The sequence below is a fragment of the Saimiri boliviensis genome, chromosome 2 (assembly GCF_048565385.1).
Source record: "Saimiri boliviensis isolate mSaiBol1 chromosome 2, mSaiBol1.pri, whole genome shotgun sequence".
Lineage (NCBI taxonomy): Eukaryota > Metazoa > Chordata > Mammalia > Primates > Cebidae > Saimiri > Saimiri boliviensis.
The window spans coordinates 112,898,493-112,921,852 of NC_133450.1; the positions used below are offsets into that span (position 1 = coordinate 112,898,493).

Here is a 23,360-nt window from a genome sequence, read left to right on the forward strand (position 1 = left end):
TGGAGGCCGAGGCAGGCAGATAACCTGAGGTCAGGAGTTCAAGATCAGCCTGGCCAAGATGGTGAACTCTGTTTCTAAAATAGAAACACTACCTGGGCATGGTGGTGTGTGCCTGTGATCCCAGCCACTTAGGAGGCTTGAGGCAGGAGAACTGCTTGATCCAGGCAGGCAGATGTTGCAGTGAGCTGAGATGGCAGCACTGCACTCTAGCCTGGGCAAGAGTTAGACTCTGTCTCAAAAAACGCTGGGCATGGTGGCTCATGCCTATAATCCCAGCACTTTGGGAGGCTGAGGCAGGTGGATCACAAGGTCAGATCAAGACCATCCTGGCTAACACAGTGAAACCCTGTCTCTATTAAAAATACAAAAAATGGCCGGGCGCGGTGGCTCAAGCCTGTAATCCCAGCACTTTGGGAGGCCGAGGCGGGTGGATCACGAGGTTGAGAGATCGAGACCAACCTGGTCAACATGGTGAAACCCCGTCTCTACTAAAAATATAAAAAATTAGCTGGGCATGGTGGCGTGTGCCTATAATCCCAGCTACTCAGGAGGCTGAGGCAGGAGAATTGCCTGAACCCAGGAGGCGGAGGTTGCGGTGAGCCGAGATCGCGCCATTGCACTCCAGCCTGGGTAACAAGAGCGAAACTCCGTCTCAAAAAAAAAAAAAAAAAAAATACAAAAAATTAGCCAGGGTGTGGTGGCTGGCACCTGTAGTCCCAGCTACTCAGGAGGCTGAGGCTAGAGAATCACTTGAACCCGGGAGGCAGAGGTTGCAGTGAGTCAAGATCAAGCCACTGCACTCCAGCCTGGGCTACAGAGAGAGACTTTGTTCAAAAAAGGAAAAAAAAAAAGCTGTTGGGAGTAGGCAATAGGTTGCACTAAAGCATTCCACCCAGTCACTAAACAAATAAAAAGCAAATAACAGAACCAGCCCTTTACTAGCAGATCAGTACCCAAGAGTTACTATATTATTTTATTATTTATTTATTTATTTATTTATTTATTTTATTTTATTTTTTTTTTTGAGACGGAGTTTCGCCCTTGTTACCCAGGCTGGAGTGCAATGGCGCGATCTCGGCTCACCGCAACCTCCGCCTCCTGGGCTCAGGCAATTCTCCTGCCTCAGCCTCCTGAGTGGCTGGGATTACAGGCACGTGCCACCATGCCCAGCTAATTTTTTGCACTTTTAGTAGAGACGGGGTTTCACCATGTTGACCAGGATGGTCTCGATCTCTTGACCTCGTGATCCACCCGCCTCGGCCTCCCAAAGTGCTGGGATTACAGGCTTGAGCCACCGCGCCCGGCTTATTATTTATTTTTACAGGATTTCGCTCTGTGGGCCAGGCTGGAGTACAGAGGTGCGATCATGGCTCACTGCAGTCTTGATTTCCTGGGCTGAAGCAATCCTCCTGCCTCAGCCTCCCAAGAAGCTGGCACTACAGACATGGACCACCATGGCTGGCTAATTTTTGTGTTTTTTGTAGAGACAAGGTTTTACCATGTTGCTCAAGCTGGTCTTGAACTCCAGAGCTCAAGCAATTTGTTCACCTCAGCCTCCCAAAATTCTGGGATTACAGGTGTGCGCCACTGTACCTGGCCCAATATATTATTATTTTTTGAGATGGAGTCTCGCTCTGTAGCCCAGGATCGAGTGCAGTGGCGTGATCTCGGCTCACTGCAACCTCTGCCTCACGGGTCCCCGTTCAAGCAGTTCTACTTCAGCCTCCCAAGTAGCTGGGATTACAGGCACGAGCCACCATGCCCAGCTAATTTTTGTATTTTTTAGTAGAGACAGGGTTTCACCATGTTGGCCTGTCTGGTCTTGGAACTACTGACCTCGTGATCTGCCCACCTCACCCTCCCAAAGTGCTGCGATTACAGGCATGAGCCACCGTGCCTGGCCCCAGTATATTGTTTTAAATACACCAATTTCCCACAAACATATTATGAGACTTGTGAAAAAACAGGGAACTATGATCCATACTCTGGAAAAAAGCAGGAAACATATACTGCTTGCAATTGCAAACAGATGTTCCATTTAAAAGGCTTCATAGTAGCCATTATAATACTTTCAAAGAACTAATTATGAAGGAAGGTATGACAACAAAGTCAAATGACACAGAGATTATTATCAATGAAGACAATAGTTTTTTTTTTTTTTTTTTTTTTTTGGAACTGAGTCTTACTCTGTCACCCAGGCTGCAATCGCTCGTTGCAACCTCTGCTTCCTGAGTTCAAGCTATTTTCCTGCCTCAGCATCCTGAGTAGCTGGGATTACAGCACCGTGCCCTGCTAATTTTTGTATTTTTAGTAGAGATGGGATTGCATCATGTTGGCCAGGCTGCTCTCTAACTCCTGACCTCATGATCTGCCTGCCTTGGCCTCCCAAAGTACTGGAATTAGAGGTGTGAGCCACCATACCCAGCCTATTATTATTTTTTGAGATGCAGTCTTGCTCTGTCGCCCAGGCTGGAGTGGAGTAAGTGGTACAAGCTAGGCTCACTACTATCCCTGACTCTCAAGTTCAAGCAATCCTCTCACCTCAGCCTCCCAAGTAGCTAGGAGTACAAGTGTGAGCCACCACACCCAGCTAATTTTTGCATTTTTTTAGTAGAGTCAGGGTTTCACCATGTTGGCCAGGCTGGTCTCTAACTCCTGACTTCAAGTGATCCTCCTGCCTTGGTCTCCCAAAGTGCTGGGATTACAGGCATGAGCCACAGTGCCTGGCCATATTTTCTAATGTGTTTTAAACAACAGTGATTTTACACCAGTGAGACCGATGTCAGACTTCTCAACTACAGAACTGTAAGATAATAAACCTATGTTATGTTAAGCTACTATACTTTAGTAATTTTTTAGCCAAGCAATAAAAACCTAATATAATAGACAACCTACATTTGAACTTTAGAGGAATCTACAACTTGTTATTTTGCTAACTTAGTGACTTATCTTTCTTTTTTCTTTTTCTTTTGATTTATGTTCCAGTCAGAACAGCTCATTGCTACTCAAATATTATGCTAGTTGGTTTTCTTTCTTTCTTTATTTTTTGAGAGAGTCTTGCTCTGTTGCCCAGGCTGGAGTGCAGTAGTGCAATCTCGGCTCACTGTAACCTCCGCCTCCTGGGTTCAAGCAATTCTCCTGCCTCAGACTCTTGAGTAGTTGGGATTACAGGCATGCACCACCATGCCCAGCTAATTTCTGTACTTTTCTTTTTTTCTAAATTTCTGTACTTTACTAAAAAGATGGATTTCACCATGTTGGCCAAGCTGGCCTCGAACTCCTGACGTCAAATCTGCCCACCTCGGCCTCCCAAACTGCTGGGATTACAGGCATGAGCCACTGTGCCTAGCAGCAAATTTAACTTTTTAAAGGGCCGGGCACGGTGGCTCAAGCCTGTAATCCCAGCACTTTGAGAGGCCGAGGCGGGTGAATCACGAGGTCAAGAGATCGAGACCATCCTGGTCAACATGGTGAAACCCCGTCTCTACTAAAAATACAAAAAATCAGCTGGGCATGGTGGCGCGTGCCTGTAATCCCAGCTACTCAGGAGGCTGAGGCAGGAGAATTGCCTGAACCCAGGAGGCGGAGGCTGCAGTGAGCCGAGATCGCGCCATTGCACTCCAGCCTGGGTAACGAGCGAAACTCCATCTCAAAAAAAAAAAAAAACAACAACAACAACAAAAAAATAAAAACAAAAACTTTTTAAAGGCCAGTTAATTCAGCACAAGAAGGCTACTTGATGACCTTAGACAAATACTTTTCCGATAAATGCTAAGGGCCAGATTGAAATGGATTAAAAAATGAGACACAGCCGGGCGCTGTGGCTCACATCTGTAATCCCAGCTCTTAAGGAGTCAGAGGCGGGAGGACAGCTTGAGACCAGGCGTTCTGAACCAAAGGGAATGAGACACAAAGGAACGGAAATAACGGCGTATTTAACTTTTAGTAAGTTCAGGTTCTTATCTACACCTAGGCTTTCCACTAGATAGTTCTCACCACAGATCCTAGTAGTTGAGTCGATTACATTTTTCTTTCTTTCTTTCTTTTTTTTGTATTTTTAGTAGAGATGGGGTTTTGCCATGTTGCCCAGCTTGGTCTTGAACTCCTGACCTCAGGTGATCCATCCGCCTCAGCCTCCCAAAGCGCTAGGATTACAGGTCCGGCCTATTTTTTCTTTTTTATAGAGATGGGGTCTCCCCATGTCGGCCAGTCTAATGGACTGCTCTAAATTCCCGGCCTGAGGTGATCCTCCTGCCTGGATCACCTCAGGCCAGGAGACTGGGACCAGCCTGCGAGATTGAGACTGGGCAACATGGCGAGACCCCTCCCCCAAGTTTAGAAAATGTGGGTGGCAGTGGACTCAAATTGTCGGCACAGGTAAAAGCAATTATTCATTTTTCAGAGGCATAGTGTGTGGATGTGAGAACAGGATGGCATTTCTGACAAGAGGTCTGTGTGTTCCCAAGTCCCTGTATCCTAAAACCTTCACTTAGACATATTATCTAACTATGCTGTCTTACCTAACCTATCGCGCTCTTGGTCCCAGAGTCTAAGTGGCAGCCCCAAACTAATTACTGTATAGCAGTAGAGTACACACCAGGCACTTCCCCGACAATCTACAACCCCATCCAAAGGAGTCAGAAACTGTTAATAAAATACCAGCCGCGACCCTTTCCTTCCCCTCAACTTGTCAATTTGGCGACACATTCCCACCTCTAGCCTGCAGGAACAAACATTCCCAAGATCCCGGGCGGTTTCAATTGACGTTACTTCCGGGAAAAGTAACCTTGCCTCGGCAGTCGCGGGCCTACAACGCTCTCGCGACATTTCCTCCTGCGAGATCTGCTTGCTCACTGTAGCGATGACATCCTCCTCCTCCCCGCTGCCTTTCGGCAATCTTCGCCAGTCCCAGCCTCGACCAATCTGTACTCAGATGGCATGGATCAGGGTCTTCCCTGGAACCCCGGTCCGCACCGGGCGTCAGGTGGCAGCGGCAGGGTGCAAGGTGCACGAGGCCGACGGCAGCGGCACTGCGAGTGGCCACGGGCAGGCGACGAGCAGTGAGTGTGGGCGGGGCGGGGGTAAGCCACCCGAGTAGCGGCTCGATTGTTCTGGCCTGGCTATGGCGCCTCTCCTCCCCCCCGCCATGGCTCCCCGTGTCCCTGCTCCGCTCCTCTCAGTGAGTGAAAGTGGCCGCCGCCGCCGCCGGCCCAGCGCCCGCAGCCGCCTCAGCGCCGCCGCCATCTTGGGGTCCCAGGAGCCGCGGAGGGAGCGAGCTAGGAGCGTCCACGCCCAACGCAGTCACTGTCCCACGGCCTCAGAGAGCGAACCGCGGCTCCACCGTCGGCGGGGCGACCCCCCCCTCCGGACCCCGCCCGCACTCCGCCCCCCCTCCGCCGCCGCCGCGGCGGCGGGGCCCGGCGGCCCGAGGTGAGGCGACTAGACGTGGGCGGGCGAACGGAGTGGGGGTTGTGTAGGCCTTGTTGCGCCCCTCTCTGCGGGCGACAACTGGGCCGCGTCTTAAAGGGGCCGTCGCCCCCGGCCCTCCGATTTGTTGGGGTTAGTATGGAGGATGGGTGTGGACACTCCCCGCAGGGTTGGGACCTCAGGGACTTAGGGCCTCGTCCTTCCCGTCTCATATCTCGAGAGACCCGGGGTCACGCGGTAATCTCAGCTACCTGAGGAAGCCCGTGGGGCGCCCACACGTGGGGAGTGTGTTAGACCAGGTGCACGTGGGACCCGGTGGGGCGGTGTCGGGCTAACACGTGTGTAGGTTTGGGGGTGGGCAGGGGCAGGGCGGAGGCTGGAAGGCGTTGAGTGAGAACCCTGTGAGGGGTGTATATCTGTCATTTTAAACAAATGAGATCTAAGGACTTTTTAGTGTAAGTGTCAGTTTGTAAGGCTCAAGTTGAAATGCGGTTGAATGGTGCACGCTGCTGGCTGGTGTTGGGTGGGGGCAGGCTGACACCTGCATAGACTTAGGAGTGTGTAGATGACACCCTTTCTGGTTTTTCAGTTTTTTGTAGAGCGACTAGGCAAGTGTCATCCTATTTTGACGTTCCTTCTTGAGCTGGCTGATGAAAAGTACTACTTCCGTAATCGCCGAGGCTGGAAGCCCCCTACAGTTTATTAGTGACAGAGCCCAGGAAGCCACTTACTATTCTAGCTAACAGCATTTTGTGTGTGGAATTCTTTGATTCACAAACTGTCTCTAGTTTCATGTTCTTGTTAGGAATGGGAGATGGAATTTGGAGGTTGACCTGGCTAACATTAAGGTTAGTTTTTCAGTGACTTAATGATTTCCTTTGCCAACAAAATTATTGTGGCTTTTCAGTGGCAACTTAAAAAAAATTTAATAAGCTTTATTGAAATATGATTCACATACCAAAAAATTCAGCATTCTAAAGCATATAATTCATCGATATTCTAAAACTGTATTAAGTTCTATAGCCATCAACCACTATTTAATTCGTCATCCTGAAAAAAGAATCTCTAGAAGCCATTTAGCAGACACTCCCCATTCCCTTTCCCCCCAGCCAAGTAACCACCGGTATATTTTCTGTCTAGATTTGCCTATAAAAAGAATCATACAATATGCGTCTTTCTTTGCTTGGTTTGTTTCCCTGAACATGTGTTTTCAAGGTTCATCTATGTCGTAGCATGTTATCAGGACTTCATCCCCCCTGCCCCCCGTCCTTTTTTTTTTTTTTTTTAAGATGGAGTCTCCTCTGTAGCTCAGCTAGGAGTACAGTGGCGCGATCTTGGCTCACTGCAGCCTCCACCTCCCAGGTTCAAGCGATCCTCCTGCCTCAGCCTTCCAAGTAGCTGAGACTACAGGCGCCTGCCACCATACCTGGCTAATTTTTTTGGTATTTTCGAGTAGAGAAGGAGGGGTAGGGGAGGGTTTCACCGTGTTAGCCAGGATGGTGTAGATCACATGACCTCGTGATCCGCCTGCCTAGGCCTCCCAGAGTGCTGGGATTACAGGCATGAGCCACCGTGCCCTGGTGAGTCCGTCCATCAGTCCGTCCTTCCTTTCTTCTCTCCTTCCTTCTCTTCCTCCCTCCGTCCCTCCGTTCCTCTCTCTCTCTCTCTCTCTCTGTCTTCTTCCTTTCTTCCTTCCTTTCTTTCGCTTTTTCTTTTTCTCGACGGAGTTTAGCTCTGTCACCATGCTGTTGTACAATGGCGCGATCTGGACTCACTGCAACCTTTGCCTTACCAGTTAAATCGATTTTCCTGCCTCAGCCTCCTGAGTAGCTGGGACTACAGGTGCACGCCACCACACCCGGCTAATTTTTGTATTTTTAGTAGAAACGGGGTTTCACCATGTTGGCCAGGATGGTCTCCATCTCTTAACCTCGTGATCCGCTCACCTCGGCCTCCCAAAGTGCTGGGATTACAGGCATGAGCCACCGTGCCCAGTCCTTTTTTTTGAGACAGAGTGTTGCACTGTGACCCAGGCTGGTGTGTGGTGGCGCGACCTTGGCTTGCCACAGCTTCTACCTCCAGGGTTCAAGCAATTCTCCTGCTTCAGCCTCCTGAGTAGCTAGGATTATAGGCGCCCGCCACCATGCTCAGCTAGTTTTTTTGTATTTTTAGTAGAGACAGGGGTTCACTATGTTGTCCAGGCAATTCCCAACTCCTGACCTCGTGATCCGCCGCCTTAGCATCCCAAAGTACTGGGAGTGCTGGGATTACAGGCAAGAGCCACTGTGCCTGGCATTGTTTTTTGTTTTTGTTTTTTCTCTTTATCAGACTGAGACTGTTGCCAGGCTGGAGGGCTGTGGTGCAGTCTTGGCTCACTACAGTCTCCACTTCCCAGGTTCAAGTGCTTCTGTCTCAGCCTCCTGCCACCATGCCTGGCTAATTTTTGTATTTTTAGTGGAGACGGGTTTTCACCATGTTGACCAGGATGATCTTGAACTCCTGACCTCAAGTGTTCCGCCTGCCTTGGCCTCCCAAAATGCTGGGATGACAGGGATGAGGCACTGCACCATTTTTTTTTAATACCAAATAATATTCTATTCTGGTTGTATTTTATGTTTGAAATTTTCAAGCTCTTCCTCCCATAAAACAATTTGAGATTATGTGTGGTAAACGTTGCATACCTTCTAGACTTTAAAATAAATTTTGTTTTTAAGGGATTCATTTCCATCATTTAGTTTACTATGTTGTTTTACATTTTATTTCAGTAGAAACGAAATCAATTTTTGAAAGTCTGTAAATTGTGATAGGAAATAATAAAGATCACATTTGTGTAGACAGCACAAATGTGATTAGAAAAGTTTATGTCTAATAAAAACATTTTGAGTACATCAAGGTGGAAATGTGATTAAGTCAAAGCAACAAATCAAGAGCTGTGATGCTGGGCGTGTTGTCTCAAGCCTATGGTCCCAGCTACTCAGGAGGCAAGCACTGGCACAATCATAGCTCACTACTCTTGAGCCCCTAGTAAGCTATGATTGTGCCATTGTACTGCAGCCTGGGTGCGGAGTGAGACCCTGATCATGCTAAGTGCGTTGCAGCCCAGGCACAGAGTGAGACTCTGTCTCTTAAAAAAATTTATAAGCTGTGGTGTTAGAAGTTCACTTAATAGCTGGGTGCGGTGGCTTACGCCTGTAATCCCAGCACTTTGGGAGGCTGAGGCGGGTGGATCACGAGGTCAAGAGATCGAGACCATCCTGGTCAACATGGTGAAACCCCGTCTCTACTAAAAATACAAAAAATTAGCTGGGCATGGTGGCACATGCCTGTAATCCCAGCTACTCAGGAGGCTGAGGCAGGAGAATTGCCTGAACCCAGGAGGCGGAGGTTGCGGTGAGCCGAGATCGCGCCATTGCACTCCAGCCTGGGTAACGAGCGAAACTCCATCTCAAAAAAAAAAAGTTAATAAAAACTGGGCACAGTGGCTCTTGCCTGTAATCCCCTGTACTTTGGGAGGCTGAGACTGGTGGGGATCACCTGAGGTCTGGAGTTTGAAACCAGTTTGGCCAACATGATGAAACCCTACGTCTACTAAAAATACAAAAAATTAGCTGGGCATGATGGTGCGCTCCTGTAATCCCAGCTACTCAGGAGGCTGAGGCAGGAGAATCACTTGAACCCAGGAGGCGGAGGTTGCCGTGAGCTGAAATGGCGCCACTGCACTCCAACCTGGGCAACAAGAGCGAAACTCTGTCTCAAAAAAACAAAACAAAAAAACAACTGGCTAGGGGATTTAATACCTGAATATACAAGTTCATATTAAATAGACCAGCCTTGGTGGTTCACACCTGTAATCCCACCACTTTGGGAGGCCGAGACAGGCAGCTTGCTTGAGCTCGAGAATTTGAAACCTGCGTGGGCAACATGGCAAAACCTTGTCTCTACAAAAAATACAAAAATTAGCCAAGCATGGTGATGTGCACCTGTAGTTCAAGCTATTTGGGAGGCTGACGTGGGAGGATGGCTCGAGTCCAGGAGGCAGAGATTGCAGTTAGCTGTGATAGAGCTACTGTACTTCAGCCTCGCAACAGAGCCAGAGCTGGCTCAGAAACAACAAAATACAAATGAAAGGTAAATGCTAGGATGCAGTGGATTTTAGAGTGGACAGAGTGGATTAGAGCTAACAGGAGACTTGAGTTTTTATAGGAAAACTGTTGAAAAGTTTTTTTTTTTTTGATACGGAGTTTCGCTCTTGTTACCCAGGCTGGAGTGCAATGGCGCGATCTCGGCTCACCGCAACCTCCGCCTCCTGGGTTCAGGCAATTCTCCTGCCTCAGCCTCCTGAGTAGCTGGGATTACAGGCACACGCCACCATGCCCAGCTAATTTTTTGTATTTTTAGTAGAGATGGGGTTTCACCATGTTGACCAGGATGGTCTCGATCTCTTGACCTCGTGATCCACCCACCTCGGCCTCCCAAAGTGCTGGGATTACAGGCTTGAGCCACCGTGCCCGGCTTGAAAAGTTTTAAAGTTGGATCTTAAGCATCAGAATCTTGATATGATACGCTATAGCATGTAGAGATTGAGAAGGTCATAGACACTAACATTAAACAACTCTTGTGAGTCAGTCAGTATGGTAGATAACATTAAATATTATCATTTTAATGCTCATAAAACTTCCTTGTAATTATCCTCATTTTACAGATGACAAAATTGAAACCAAGTTAAATCACATACCCAGTAAATAACAGAATCAGTATTCTATTTTTGTTATAGTCCTTCTGCCTTCCCAAAAAATATTTTAGAGTATTTTCAGCCAGGCCTAGTGGTTCACACAGGACTTTGGGAGGCAGAGGAGGAAGGATCATTTGAGTCTAGGAGCTTGAGACCAGCCTGGTCAATATAGTGAGACCTCATCTCTACAGAAAATAAAACTGTTGGATGGAGGTGGCATGTGCCTGTATTTCAGCTACTTGTTAAACTGAGATGGAGATTTGCTTGAACCTGGGAGGTTGAGGTTAGAGTGAACCCTGATTGTGCCACAGCACTCCAGCTTTGGCAACAGAACTTTTCCCTCCAGAGCAGGGTTCTTAACATTTTTAAATGTGTCTTGGACCCCTTCGTAGTCTAAAGAAATCTGTTTTCTTTGGCAAGAGGTTTTTTTTGTTTTGTTTTGTTTTTGAGATGGAGTTTCACTCTTGTAGTCCAGGCTAGAGTGCAGTGGCATGGTATTGGCTCCCTGCAACCTCTGCCTGTTGCCGGAGCCTTCTGAGAGGCTGGGATTACAGGCGCACATCACCGTATTCAGCAAGTTTTTTTGTTTTTTGTTTTTTGTTTTTTTGTTTTTTTCCTGAGACGGAGTCTCGCTGTTGTTGCCCAGGCTGGAATGCAGTGGCACATTCTTGGCTCACTGCAACCTCTGCCTCCCGGGTTCAAGCAATTCTCCTGCTTCAGCCTCCCAAGTACCTGGTATTATAGGTGCCTGCCACCACATCTGGCTAATTTTTGTATTTTTAGTTGAGACGGTGTTGTACCATCTTGGCTAGGCTGGTCTTGAACTCCTGACTTCAGGTGATCCACCCACTTCGGCCTTCCAAAGTGCTGGGATTATAGGTGTGAGCCACTGTGCCTGGCCAAATGTTTGTGTTTTTAGTAGAGATGGGATTTCACCATGTTTGCCAGGCTGGTCTTGAACTCCTGACCTCAGGTGATACACCTGCCTCTGCCTCCCAAAGTGCTGGGATTACAGGTGTGAGCCACTGTGCTCTGCCCCCAAGAGGATTTATAAAATCAAAAATCCTGTGAACAGCTTTCTGGAACATGCTCTTTTTTTTTTTTTCCTTTTGAGATGGAGTCATACTCTCTTGCCTAGTCTGGAGTACAGTGGTGGTGGTGTAATCTCAGCTCACTGCAATCTCTGCCTCCCAGGTTCAAGAGATTCTCCAGCTGCAGCCTCCCAAACAGCTGAGACTACAGAGTCATTCCACCTTACCTGGCTAATTTTGGTATTTTTAATAGAAATGGGATTTCACTGTGTTTTCCAGGGTGATCTTGAACACTTGACCTAAATTATCTTCCCAACTTGGCCTTTCAAAGTTCTGGGAGCACAGGGGTGAGCCACTGCCCCTATCCTGGAATATGACTTTTATTTTATTTATTTATTTATTTTTGAAACAGGGTATCACTATGTTGCCCAGGCTCATCTCTAACTCCTAACCTTGTGTTCTGCCTGCCTCTGCCTCCCAAAGTGCTGGGATTATAGGCATGAGCTGCTGTGCCCAGCTGGAATATCTTTTAAATGAATAATATAAGGTTCTCATATTTATGTATTTATTTAGAGACAGAGTCTCAGTCTGTTGCCCAGGCAGGAGTGCGGTGGCATTATCTTTGCTCACTGCAACCTCTGCTTCCCAGGTTCAAGTGATTCTTGTACCTCAGCCTCCCAAGTACCTGGGACTACAGGTGTGCACCCCCACATCCAGCTATTTTTTTTTTTTTTTCTGAGACGGAGTCTCGCTCTTGTTACCCAGGCTGGAGTGCAATGGTGCGATCTCGGCTCACTGCAACCTCCGCCTCCTGGGTTCAGGCAATTCTCCTGCCTCAGCCTCCTGAGTAGCTGGGATTATAGGCACGCACAACCATGCTCAGCTAATTTTTTGTATTTTTAGTAGAGACAGGGTTTCACCATGTTGACCAGGATGGTCTCGATCTCTTGACCTCGTGATCCACCCGCCTCAGCCTCCCAAAGTGCTGGGATTACAGGCGTGAGCCACCGCGCCTGGTTATTTTTTGTATTTTTTTTTTTTTTTGAGACGGAGTTTCACTCTTGTTACCCAGGCTGGAGTGCAATGGCGCGATCTCGGCTCACCGCAACCTCCGCCTCCTGGGCTCAGGCAGTTCTCCTGCCTCAGCCTCCTGAGTAGCTGGGATTACAGGCACACGCCACCATGCCTGGCTAATTTTTTTTGTATTTTTAGTAGAGACGTGGTTTCACCATGTTGACCAGGATGGTCTCGATCTCTTGACCTCGTGATCCACCCGCCTCGGCCTCCCAAAGTGCTGGGATTACAGGCTTGAGCCACCGCGCCCGGCTATTTTTTGTTTTTTTAAGTAGAGATGGGGTTTCACCATGTTGGCCAGGCTTGTCTCAAACTCCTGGCCTTAAATGATCATCCGCCTTGCCTCCCAAAGTGCTGGGATTACAGGCGTGAGTCACTGTGCCCAGCCCAGTTCCCAAAAATCATTTGTGGCTGGATGCAGTGTCTCACACCTATATAACCTCAGCACTTTGGGAGGCTGACACAGGAGGATTGATTGAGAATAATCTGGATAACATGGCAAGACCCTGCTCTACCAGAAAAAAAAGAAAGTTAGCTGGACATGGTGGTACATACTTATAGTCCTGGTTACTTGGGAGTCTTAGGCTGGTGGATTGGAGGCCAGGAGTTTTAGGCTGCAGTGAGACATGGTCTTTCTCACTGTACTGTAGCCTGGGCAGAGAGTGCAAGACTTTGTATCTTTAGAAAGAAAAAGAAGAGGCTGGGTATGGTGGCTCATTGCCTGTAATCTCAGCACTGTGAGAGGCTGAGGTGGGCACATCACGAGGTTAGGAGTTTGAGACCAGCCTGGTCAACATGATGAAATGCTGTCTCAAAAAGAAAAATTAGCTGAGCATGGTGGCACACACCTGTAATCCCAGCTACTCAGGAGGTTGAGGCAGGTGAATTGCTGGAATCCAGGAGGCAAGCTTGCACTGAACCGAGGTTGCGCCACTGAACTCCAGCCTGGGTCACAGAGCAAGACTCCATCTCAAAAAAACCAAAAAAGAATAAAACAGGAGAAAAAGAAATTTGACTTCAGAATAGAGTCAAGTAGAATGAATACTGCAATGCACTGTGAATTGTGTTAGGAAAAAACATGAATAATCTGGAAAATTAGAACTAGCTTGAAAGATGAATGTTGCTTGGCAGGTTTTTTTTTTTTGTTGAGATAGAGTCTAGTTGTGTCGCCTAGGTTGGAGTGCAGTGGCATGATCTCGGCTCACGGCATCCTCCGCCTCCTGGGTTCAAGCGATTCTCCTGCCCCAGCCTCCTGAGTAGCTGGGATTATAGGTATCCACCATCACACCTGGCTAATTTTTGTATTTTTGGTAGAGATGGGGTTTCAGTATGTTGACCAGGCTGGTTTTGAACTCCTGACCTCCTGAGCTTGTGATCTGAACCACCTCGGCCTCTCATGATGCTGGGGTTACAAGCATGAGCCACCGCTCCTGGCTGGAGTGGTTTGTTTTTGAAACTCCTTTTTAAATTTCTTTTTTGAAATGGAGTCTTGCTCTGTTGCCAGGCTGGAGTGCAGTGGTGCTCACTGAATATCCGCCTCCTGGGTTCAAGTGATTCTCCTGCCTCAGCTGCCCGAGTAGCTATGATTATAAGAGCATGCCTCAATGCCCGGCTAATTTTTGAATTTTTAGTAGAGATTGCGTTTCACCACGTTGGTCAGGCTGGTCTCAAACTCCTGATACTGTGATCTGCATGCTTTGGCCTCCCAAAGTGCTGGGATTACAGGCATGAACCACTGTGTCCAGCCTGTTTTTGAAACTTCTTTCTTCCCACCCTCCAGATGGAGTCTTGCTCTGTTGCCCAGGCTGGAGTGCAGTGGCCTGATCTTGGCCTACTATGGCCTCTGCCTCCTGGATTCAGCGATTCTCCTGCTTCAGCCTCCTATCGGGGATTACAGGTGTATGCCACTATGCTCAGCTAATTTTTTTGTATTTTTGGTAGAGATGGGGTTTCTCCAAGTTGGTCAGGCAGGTCTTGAACTCCTGACCTCGTGATCCTCCCACCTTGGCCTCCCGAGGTGCTGAGGTTATAGACATGAGCCACACCTGGCCTTTTTTTTTTTTTTTTTTTTTGAGATGGAATCTAGCTGTGTCACCAGGCAGGAGTGGAGTGGCACTATCTCAGTTCACTGCAACCTCTGCTTCCCTGGTTCAAGGGACTCTCCTACCTTAACTTCCTGAATAGCTGGGACTATAGGTTTCTGCCACCATGCCCAGCTAATTTTCATATTTTAAGTATCGGGTTTCACCACGTTGTCTAGGCTGATTGATCTCAGGTGATACGCCTGTCTCTGCTTCCCAGAGTACTAGGTTTATAGGCATGAACCAACACTGCTGGCCTATTTTATTTTATTTTTAAGTGTTAATTATCCTTTATTTGATACTACACATAAACCACATCCTAAAGTGTTTTTCGGTAAGCAAAAGGAAGCATTTTAAATACAATAAATTCTAATTAGCTTGGCATAGTTAAAGCCAAAAATGTAGATATTGCTGCCTTATCTTCAGCTGTTGCTGTTAGGAGGCAAATAAACACAAAACACAGGTGAATCATGCTTGGTTTTGAGGCAGTGAAGGAATTTTGCCAGTATTTAAATATTTTCGAATAACCAGTTATATAAATCTAAATATAAAACGAATCTCCAATAGGTTTTAAGATGGCATTCACCATCTTGATGAAAAGTTGAAGATTATTTTATTTTATTTTATTTTTGAGATGGAGTTTCGCTTGTTACCCAGGCTGGGGTGCAATGGCGCGATCTCGGCTCACCGCAACCTCCGCCTCCTGGGTTCAGGCAATTCTCCTGCCTCAGCCTCCTGAGTAGCTGGGATTATAGGCACGTGCCACCATGCCCAGCTAATTTTTTAATATTTTTAGTAGAGAACGGGGTTTTACCATGTTAACCAGAATGGTCTCGATCTCCTGACCTCGTGATCCACCTGCCTCGGCCTCCCAAAGTGCTGGGATTACAGGCTTGAGCCACCGCGCCCGGCCAAGTTGAAGATTATTAATGAAGTTCAATCATATCTTTAGAAGGGGAAAAGAGTGATAGCATTTACCTAATTGGAATTACTATTAAAATTTTAAAAAACCAAGACCTTCATGATAGCTCACACCTGTAATCTCAGCATTTTGGGAGACTGAGGCAGGCAAATCACTTGAGTTTAGGAGTTTGAGACCAGCCTAGGCAACATGGCAAAACCCCATCTCTACAAAAAGTTAGCCAGGGCCAGGCGCAGTGGCTCATGCCTGTAATCCCAGCACTTTGGGAGGCCGAGGTGGGCCGATCATGTGAGGTCAGGAGTTCAGGACCAGCCTGATCAATATGTTGAAACCCCATCTCTAAAAAAAAATACAACAAATAAAAAGAATGACAACAGTAACAAAATTAGCCAGGTTTGGTGGTGAATACCTGTAGTTCCCACTACTCTGGAGGCTGAAATGGGAGGATCACGTGAGCCACTGCGCCGGCCCTGGCTAACTTTTGTAGAGTCAAGGCTATAGTGAGCTGTGATCCAGCCACTGCACTCCAGCCTGGGTGACAACCAAGACCCCATCTAAAAAATTTAAGAAGTAAAATTAGGCCGGGCGCGGTGGCTCAAGCCTGTAATCCCAGCACTTTGGGAGGCCGAGGCGGGTGGATCACAAGGTCAAGAGATCGAGACCATCTTGGTCAACATGGTGAAACCCCGTCTCTACTAAAAATACAAAAAAAATAGCCGGGCATGGTGGTGCGTGCCTGTAATCCCAGCTACTCAGGAGGCTGAGGCAGGAGAATTGCCTGAACCCGGGAGGCGGAGGTTGCGGTGAGCCGAGATCGCGCCATTGCACTCCAGCCTGGGTAACAAGAGCGAAACTCCGTCTCAAAAAAAAAAAAAAAAAAAAAAAAGAAGTAAAATTAAAAAAAAAAAAGCATACTCATTTAACCACAGCCAGTTTTCTTTTTTTTTTCTTTCTTTGAGATGGAGTTTCGCTCTTGTCACCCAGGTTGGTGTGCAGTGACTTGATCTCAGCTCACTGCAACCTCTGTCTCCCAGGTTCAAGCAATTCTCCTGCCTCAGCCTCCCTAGTGGCTGGAATTACAGGTGCCTGCCACTGTGCCTGACTAATTTTTGTATTTTTAGTAGAGATGGGGTTTCACCATATTTTCCAGTGTGGTCTCGCACTGCTGACCTCAGGTGTTCCACTTGCGTCAGCCTCCCAAAGTGTTGGGATTACAGGCATCAACCACTGTGCCTAGCCATTAGTAGTTTTTTTTTTTTTTTTTTGAGACGGAGTTTCGCTCTTGTTACCCAGGCTGGAGTGCAATGGCGCGATCTCGGCTTACCGCAACCTCCGCTTCCTGGGTTCAGGCAATTCTCCTGCCTCAGCCTCCTGAGTAGCTGGGATTACAGGCACGCACCACCATGCCCAGCTAATTTTTTGTATTTTGAGTAGAGATGGGGTTTCACCATGTTGACCAGGATGGTCTCGATCTCTTGACCTCGTGATCCACCCGCCTCGGCCTCCCAAAGTGCTGGGATTACAGGCTTGAGCCACCGCGCCCGGCTGCCATTAGTAGTTTTTTTAGGTAAGCTATCAAGTCTGCCTTTTCTTTCTTATTGATGCTGGCAAAGATAATTTTTTTTTTTTTTTTGAGACAGAGTTTCGCTCGTTACCCAGGCTGGAGTGCAATGGCACAATACTCGGCTCACCGCATCCTCCGCCTCCTGGGTTCAGGCAATTCTCCTGCCTCAGCCTCCTTGAGTAGCTCGGATTACAGGCACGCAGCACCATGCCCAGCTAATTTTTTGTATTTTTTTTTTTTTTGAGATGGAGTTTCGCTCTTGTTACCCAGGCTGGAGTGCAATGGCGTGATCTCGGCTCACTGCAACCTCCGCCTCCTGGGTTCAGGCAATTCTCCTGCCTCAGCCTCCTGAGTAGCTCGGATTACAGGCACGCACCACCATGCCCAGCTAATTTTTTGTATTTTGAGTAGAGATGGGGTTTCACCATGTTGACCAGGATGGTCTCGATCTCTCGACCTCGTGATCCACCCGCCTCGGCCTCCCAAAGTGCTGGGATTACAGGCTTGAGCCACCGCGCCCGGCGATTTTTTGTATTTTTTTAGAAGAGACGAGGTTTCACCATGTTGACCAGGATGGTCTCGATCTCTTGACCTCGTGATCCACCTGCTTCAGCCTCCCAAAGTGCTGGGATTACAGGCTTGAGCCACTGCGCCCAACTGAAGATAATTTTTGTTTCAGGGATGTACTTCTTAGGATTCTGCAAATACTGTATTAGTGTATCCTCTCCCCAGGTGATGCTTTTTTTTTCTTATTAGCATGTGTGTAAGAGAATCCAACAGCCTGAGCTGTCTTCTTTCTGAAGAGACTGTGGAGATTTGGCCCAGTGTTTGGCTGGCCTCCCTTTTCCATTTGTAACACTGGACATAATTCTGAGCAAAAATATTCTTGCGTTTTTCAGTATCACCCTTATTTAATTCTGTTTTGTACGAAGGTTCCCGTTCTGAAGGTGGACGTCCTCCTCTCTCAGTGTCTACTTTATAGTGTTGTTAGAAATAAACAAAGCAATACATGTGACGTGCTTAGCACCATTCCTGACATGGAGTGTTTAATAAATGGTGTATATTATTAGTCTAATTGAACCTCCATTTTATAGAACTACTGAGACCCAGAGAAGGTAACTGCCAGTCCTAGTCTATTTGTGGTGTATCAGTGGATTCATCTCACGGCTCTTGACTTCATCTTCTTTCTTCCTTACCATGCTGTTCCCACTGAGGGTGGTATCATTTAATTTAGTTAAAATTACTGCTTCACAAAAGTATTCTGTTTGACACTGTAATGGTGGACACATGACATTATGCATTTGTCAAACCCATAGAACTTTACAGCACGGAGAGTAAACCTACCTTCCTGCCTTCCTTTCCTTTTCGTTTTCCTTTCCTTTCGATATAGGCTCACTCTGTGGCCCAGGCTGGAGTGCATTGGCACGATCCCAGCTCACTGCAGCCTCTACTCCCAGGCTCAAGTGATTCTCCTGCCTCAGTTTCCTGAGTAGCTGGAATTACAGGTGCCTGCCATGACCCCGGCTAATTTTGGTATTTTTAGTAGAGACGGGGTTTCACTGTGTTGGCCAGGCTGATTGGGAACTCCTTGACCTCAAATGATCCACCTTGCCTGAGCCTCCCAAAGTGCTGGGATTACAGGCATGAGCCGCCACGACCGGCCTATTTTGTTTTTTTTTTTTGTTTTTTTTTTTTTTTGAGACGGAGTTTCGCTCTTGTTACCCAGGCTGGAGTGCAATGGCGCGATCTCGGCTCACCGCAACCTCCGCCTCCTGGGCTCAGGCAATTTTCCTGCCTCAGCCTCCTGAGTAGCTGGGATTACAGGCACGTGGTGCCACCATGCCCAGCTAATTTTTTGCACTTTTAGTAGAGACGGGGTTTCACCATGTTGACCAGGATGGTCTCGATCTCTTGACCTCGTGATCCACCCGCCTCGGCCTCCCAAAGTGCTGGGATTACAGGCTTGAGCCACCGCGCCCGGCCTTATTTTGTTATTTTTTAATGACAGGGTCTTATTCTGTCACTCAGGCTGGAGTGCAGTGGCATGATCATGGCCCGCTGCAGCCTCCACCTCCCAGGTTCAAGCAGTTCTCCTGCCTCAGCCTTTCAAGTAGCTGGAATTACAGGTGTGCACCACAATGCTGAGCCAATTTTTGTATTTTTAGTAGGAATGGGGTTTCACCATGTTGGCCAGGCTGGTCTCGAACTCCTGGCCTCAAGTCATCGCCTGCCTTGGCCTCCAGAAGTGCTGGGATTACAGGTGTGATCCACTGTGCTGGGCCTAAGAGTAAACTTTAATGTATGCAAATAAAAAAACCTTTTTAAGAAGTCAAGGAATTTCAGGAATGCAGAGCTTAACAGGAGAAACTATCACAAATGAGTGAAGCAACCTTGCTAAAAGGGAGGAAGGTGCTGACTTAAGTAACTCTGGAAATGAATGGAATTTGTAAGACAAAAGGAACTGTACATAACTCTTACACTTTAATTGATGAAGTTACTTCCGAAAGGGATAGAAGTTAACAATTTGGTACTGATTGTGTATGTATATACTACAATTGAAGAATTAAGTAAATGGATGGCAGGAGGCAGGCTTCTCACTGTTGGAGTAGCATTTACAGTTAAGCAAGGGTAGGAGGCTAGAATAACCTTTGTGGTAATAGATTCGAGCTGGAGAGATCAGTACAGAATAGTTCCATATTAACATGTAGAAATATTTATAGATATATGTATATACTTGAATTAATATACACACGTATATTTCTATTCTTTGTCCACTGAGAAAGTTGAAAGAAACAATACCTAGGAGTGCGCCTAGCAGGGGTCTTGCTCTATCACCCAGGCTGGAATGCAGTGGCGTGTTCACTGCAGCTATGACATTTTGGACTCAAGCTATCCTCCCACCTCATCCTCCCAAATAGCTGGGACTCAGACAGCAGGTATATGCCACAATGCTCAGCTAATTTTCTTTCTTTCTTTCTTTCTTTCTTTTGAGACAGGTCTGGCCCTGTCACCCAGGCTGGAGTGCGGTGGCGTGATCTCAGCTCACAGCAACCTCTGTCTCCCGGGCTTAAGCCATCTTTGCACCTCAGCCTCCCTGGTACCTGGGACAGTAGGTTCTTGCCACCACATACAGCTAATTTTTGTGTTTTTCATAGAGATGGGGTTTTGCTATGCTGCCCAGGCTATTCTTGAACTCCAGAGCTGAAGTGATTCACCTGACTCGGCCTCCCAAAATGCTGGTGTTACAGGCATAAGTCACTGTGATCAGCCAAATTTTTTTTATTTTTATAGAAGAGGGGGTCTCCCTATGTTACCCAGGCTGGTCTTGATCTCCTGGACTTAATTACTCCTCCCACCTCAGCCTGCTAAAGTGTTGGGATTACAGGTGTGAGCCAATACACCTTTCCCCGGATCTTATTTTCTAATACTATTATCCGATAAAAGAAACTAGGGCTTCTTGGAGAAATGGTTGATTCTGTGCTTGAGGCAGGAAACATATATAAGATGAACCTTGAGTATCTTGTACCAAAAAATAAGGAAGTGGTCTAAAAACAGTAACATTTCACATTGACAGGTCTATGGCAAAGGAGCAAAGGAACCAACTGAAAGGGTTTCCAGTGGCCAAAGTTGGAACAATTTGAGTAGGAAAATTAAAGCAGACTTGGATTATGATCCAGAGTATGAAATAAAGTTTTATATTGATATAAACAAATGATTGAATGATTGAGTACATTAAAATACTCCTTGAAATACTCCATTGGCGTAGTTATATGTCCTAGGATCCTCTAATTTGCTGGATATACTTCAGACTATTGCAGTACTTAATCTTATGGGACTTTGAAGTCACACTTCTTGGATTCCAATCTTGGCCCACTTCTGTTTATATGATCTTGGGCGAGTTAGTTAAGCTCAGTTTCTTTGTATATAAAATGGCAGTTGTAATAGTATCTACATCATATGAAGTTTAAATGAATTAATGTGTATGTAAAATGCATACACATATGAAATATTTGGCACATAGCTCTCAATAGAATGTGTGTGTCTGTAGCCTCCTTACTATTTGAGAAAATCGAGAAATTTGGATCGCCACTTGGAATTCTTTATAATGGAGGTGCCTGCCCCCCAAACTTCTTGCATAAAGGAAAATGTCTAACATTTAAAGAAGTATATATCAACCACCTGGTTTGATGTAAACATCTCCTTGTTGATTGTTAGACCATTAGTGAATAGAGTAAAAGTAATTACTTTTGCTCTTTATTTAATCATCTTAGGTATGACTGACTGAAATATCTACAGATTGAAAAGCAGGATCCAGTTAGTGTATGTTCAACTCATGTTTATTTGCAGATGGTTTGTCTTTGGGATGAATTACCTGAGCTTTGATTTTCAGTCTTCTTTGGGGAACACAGTTCCGCATAAATTCTCTGTTACTACCCAGACTGGTTAAGTGTGTCCACTCCCAAAATGAAACTGCCTTTTAGTAAAATATAAAAGGGAATTTTGTACAGAATACATAATTCTGTACAATATAAACACTGATAAGAAGTTGTTCGGGTGTGGTGGCTCAAGCCTGTAATCCCAGCACTTTGGGAGGCCAAGGAAGATGGATCGCTCGAGGTCAGGAGTTTGAGGACAGCTTGGCCCACATGTTGAAACTCCGTTTCTACTAAAAATACAAAAAAAATTAGCTGGACGTGGTGGCGCATGCCTGTAATCCCAGCTACGTGGGAGGCTGGGGCAGGAGAATCACTTGAACTGGGAAGGAGAGGTTGCAGTCAGCCAGGATTGGACCACTGTACTCCAGCCTGGGTGACAGTGAGACTCCCTATGGGGGGAAAGAAAAGAGAAGAGTAAGGCCTAGCAGTAGCTAGAGAGTGCAAAGCAATCAGCTCAGGGTTACCCCTGAACACAGCTTAGGAAGTCTTATATATGTGAGTATGATTCTGAAACATACAGTTTACCATTAACATGAAGCTGTTGGCAGGGCAGCTAAAGTAGGCTCAGAGTTCAGATTCAGGATAATGAAGATTAAAGAGCCAGAGATCAGGGTGTGAAACAGGCTATTCAGTGATGAATTGTTCTGAAAACATATTGAATAGTTCTTTCACCCTTAGCAGTGACAGTATGAGCCTGTGGTCAGGTGAATTTTAAAGAGCTCTTTGCTTGAAGTGAGACAGGTCTGAGAGGACGTTAAGAGACATTTTAAAGGAACTCTTATTATCTGGAATGCGGGGAAGTAGTAAAAGATTAAATTGAAAATGGTAACTCAAAATCAGATTATAAAGTTCTTTGAATTTCAAGCTGAAGAATTTAGATTTTATTGAGTTTCAGACCGATATTGAGGAGCTAATGACATAATCAGAATGATGATTTTGGGCTGGGCATGGTGGCTTACGCCTGTAATTCCAGCACTTTGGGAGGCCAAGGCAGGTGGATCACTTGAGGTCAGGAGTTTGAGACCAGCCTGGCCAACATGGTGAAACCCCATCTCTACTGAAAATATAAAAAATTAGTTGGGGGTGGTGGCAGGCACCTGTAATCCCAGCTGAGACAGGAGAAATGTGCTTGAGCCAGTGAGATGGAGGTTGCAGTGAGTTTGAGATTGTGCCACTGCACTCCAGCCTAGGTGACAAAGCGAGACCCTGTCTCAAAAAATAATAAAAAATGAATGATGGTTTGGGAATGCTGATTTGGCAGTATCTGCCAGGATGGATTAGAGTGAGAAGAACCTGGAGGTGGGAAACTCAATTAGGAAGTAGTAGTCTAGGTGTGAGATGTTAAGAAGCTAAATCGAAACACTGGTAATGGGAAGAAATGGACATGTTCCAGACATTATTCCCAAACGAGAATTAACTACACATTGGGGCTCATTGCATGTCAGGAGAAAAGTAGAAGGGGGTGTAAAAAAATGATTCATACATTTTGAGTCTGAATAATTGTTACATAAAAAATACAGGTGAACTAGCTGCCTTGGAAGCATATGAGAAGTTTGAGTTTGTAGGGGCTAGAAAGCATCTAGAAATGTGGATTGTATGCTTTGCAAGTTGAGAGCCAGAGGGTCAGTCGTACAGCAGTGTTAATTGAATTCCTGGTAGAAGATGAGTTTTTTTTTTGTTGTTGTTTTTTTTTTGAGATGGAGTTTCACTCTTGTTACCCAGGCTGGAGTGCAATGGCGCGATCTCGGCTCACCACAACCTCTGCCTCCTGGGTTCAGGCAATTCTCCTGCCTCAGCCTCCTGAGTAGCTGGGATTACAGGCACGCACCACCATGCCCAGCTAATTTTTTGTATTTTTGGTAGAGACGGGGTTTCACTATGTTGACCAGGATGGTCTCAATCTCTTGACCTCGTGATCCACCCACCTCGGCCTCTCAAAGTTCTGGGATTACAGGCTTGAGCCACCGCGCCCGGCCTGAGTTGTTTTTATTTTTTGATTTTAAAGACAGAGTTTTGCTCTTCTTGCCCAGGCTGGAGTGCAATGGTGCCATCTCAGCTCACTGTCTCCCTGGTTCAAGCGATCCTCCTGCTTC

At 46.5% G+C, this 23,360-nt stretch overlaps 1 protein-coding gene and 1 long non-coding RNA gene across 4 annotated transcripts in view; one reads left to right on the plus strand and one right to left on the minus strand.

The window, feature by feature from the left end:
- Positions 1-4,949, minus strand: part of LOC120361344 (uncharacterized) — a 69,000-nt gene extending 64,051 nt beyond the window's left edge. Inside the window, exon 1 of the long non-coding RNA XR_005577560.2 lies at positions 4,714-4,949. This is a non-coding gene — a long non-coding RNA (uncharacterized LOC120361344). The remainder of the gene's footprint in view (positions 1-4,713) is intronic.
- Positions 4,950-5,121: 172 nt separating this feature from the next.
- Positions 5,122-23,360, plus strand: part of INO80 (INO80 complex ATPase subunit) — a 153,171-nt gene continuing 134,932 nt past the window's right edge. The window contains exon 1 of one of the 3 annotated variants that reach the window (XM_039462863.2): positions 5,122-5,430. The gene's annotated coding sequence lies outside the window, so the exon portion shown is untranslated. Of the gene's footprint in view, positions 5,431-5,461; positions 5,560-23,360 lie in introns of those variants that run through there. The other 2 variants (XM_074394073.1, XM_074394072.1) reach the window with 2 other exon arrangements.